This window comes from Kryptolebias marmoratus, linkage group LG2 (assembly GCF_001649575.2).
Source record: "Kryptolebias marmoratus isolate JLee-2015 linkage group LG2, ASM164957v2, whole genome shotgun sequence".
NCBI classification, from domain to species: Eukaryota; Metazoa; Chordata; class Actinopteri; order Cyprinodontiformes; family Rivulidae; genus Kryptolebias; species Kryptolebias marmoratus.
The window spans coordinates 22,050,038-22,052,934 of NC_051431.1; positions in this window are offsets into that span (position 1 = coordinate 22,050,038).

A 2,897-nucleotide genomic window follows, 5' to 3' on the forward strand; every position below is an offset into this window, starting at 1 on the left:
GTATATGTCATTCTGTTCTTCATTTATATACCATATATATATATATATATATATATATATGATTATATATGTTTGTGCTTGTGTCTGTGTGTGTTGAGAACTGTAAGAACAAATAATCCTTCATTAGCACCCTCAATAAAATGCTTAGCACCCCCTTAGCACCTGCAGAAAAAAATATCTGGAGCCGCCCCTGGCCTCTAACATGTCCATGTCCAGAGCTTACCAGCAGTCTGGACATGGACATCTCTAACATCTCCAAGCAGGTTCTGCCAGATGCTGATGCTTTTCACTTTCCCAACAGGGTCTTATTTGATGCTAATGTCTCCTCACCACCTTCATACCCCTTAATGGGTCAACTCCCTGCAGCACCTGCAGCGCCACCTAGTCTCTACGGCCTTTAGTTTTTGCTCCTGAGCCTTCTGTTCCCATGGGCCTTCAGCACTCATGAATCGCCAAAGGTCCTTGCATTCCTGTCTTTGAGGAGAGTCTCAGCCTTTCTACCATCAAGCCTCCAAGGTCGCCTGCTCTCTGACATGCCAAATCAACACTTTCTGTGGGTCTATAGTCAGTAGCTGCCGTGGCCCTCCAACAACCGCCACCCAATGTCTTTAAGGGTCTCAGCGCTTTCCACCTTCAAACCACCACGGTCTCCAACCATTCATAGTATCCAGTCCCCAGTCTCAGAGGGCCTCCAGCTACCCATACGCCCCCAGTCACTAGCTCTTGTGGTACTTGAGTTATCTGCACCAGTTCTAGTTCCTGAGTTTTCAGTGTTGCCTGTCTCAGAACCAGTAGCAACAGCAGCTACAGTGTCAACTGAATCTCCAGTGTTACCTGCGTCTCCAGTTCTCAAACCTTCACAGCCTCCAGTTCCTCCAGGACCTTCAGTTTTTGAGCCTCCAGGGTCTCCTGCGTCTGTAGCCTCAGTATCAGACCGTGCCACTGTTGTGACAGAGCCTCCTGCACCAAGACCTCCAGGGTTCTGTTTCAGTACCTCCAGTGTCTGCAGTTCTCCAGTACCCAGGTCTCCTGCTTCAGAACCACCAGTACCCAGGAGATGAACCTGCAGGGTTCCTCAGTCTCCAGGGTGTATGAAGACGATGCCTCGCATCGGCTTGTTTCCAAGGGGGTCGAGGACAATAACTCACATCCACCAGTTTGGACACACCAAGGGCTGTCCATCTGAACTTTTGTTTGTGTTTACATATTTCTTGTCCCAGGTCTGTTCCTGAGGTTTATTTTACTCTGTGTTTTTTGTGTTTTTGTTTGGATCCCTCTGTCCTGTTTACCCTCTCCTTATACTTGAATCAACTATCAAGTTTTGTGGTGTCAGGGGCTGTCCTTTAGGGCACATGTGTCAAACTTCGTTCCTCGGGGGCCGCTTTCCTGCATGTTTTAGATGTGTTCTTGCTTTAAATGGATGACTTGTGGACGTGCTTATAGAGAACTTGATGATTTGGCGAGGAGGTAATTAAACCATTTAAATCAGGTGTGTAGGAGCAGAAAAACCTAAAATTTCTAGGACAGTGGCCTTTGAGGCCTGGAGTTTTACACTCATGCTTTAGGGGGTAGAACTTTCAGGATCTGTGGAATTTTATTTTGGTTGTTTCTAGTCTTTTGTACTATATGATTAGGTTTATTTAGGTATTTGTGATTCCTGTGTTGGTTACTAACTTGTGTCTACATATTTTCAGTTTCCATGTGTCACTTTGTGCTATTTTTCAATCTCCCTCAGATCAGCTTCTGAGTCATACTGCATATTGCTATTGCCTTTTTATAATCAGTTTTGGCTTTCAAGCTTCTCACTGAGCCTGCATTCTGGGTTCCTGCCTCCTTCAAATCTGACAGAAACAAAAAAAAGTTTCTTGTTTTTCTGTGGTAAGTTAAAAGCTTGACACCATTTATGTGTTTTTTCAGCCAATCCAGTTTAACCACAAACAGGTTTCAGTCTCACATGAACCACATGCTGCAAAGACATCTCTGTGCTCTCTCTGTGCTCTTTCACATATTGCAATATATTGTGTGTTACAAAGATGGACCATTTCACAGTGACGACTGTAAGGGACAAAGATTAAATAATGTCTACCTAAGCAGCACTAGCAGAGCTGTTTTTCCATTTCTGTATTAAGGGTGGTACTTGAAAACCATGATATGTTTTGAGGCAGTACATATCACGAAAAGTCTACAATATTTAGGTTGGAGTTGATGCAATTAAAGGGCTTATCATAAAAAGTCTAAAATAAACAAACCTCAGATACAAAAAATAGAGCAGGCTTTTATTCCTGAAAAATGTCAACAGCAGATAGAATTGTTTGAGTAATTGTATATATTACTAAAGCTGTTGTGAGAACACCCTAATATTATTAATATTATTGATTTTGCAGCCTGTGGAATCAGCCTGTTGTCAGGTTTTCAGATTATACCCAAGCGAGCAGTTCGGCAACAGACAGACGCAGAAACCAGCAGGTAACGGGAAGTGAATTTATTTACAGTGCAATGGGATATTTACAGAGGGGAACCGGAGCCAGGACCTGAGGAGCAGAGAATGAGGTGAGTATGGGATCGGTGAGGAGAGGAACAGCAGGTATGGCACAGGTAATGTTCCGTGTGGTAGTTCTTACTGAACAGGTATGAGTCCAGAACACAGAAGAGATGACGAGATCGACCCTTGTCCAGTGGTGGTCCGGTGTAGGTTCCAGAGAGCGGGTCCAGGTGGGGTGAGTATTTCCCGAGTGCAGGTAAGGTGACGATTCTGAAAGCGACTGACCAGTCTTGGAATCCAGGAGGCAGTAGTGACAGGGACAGGCAGGTTCAATTGAGCAGGTGAGTACTTAATTAGGCGACAGGCAGTTGAAGACAGACCAGACTGGTTCCAGATGGGCAGGTAATCCTGAACA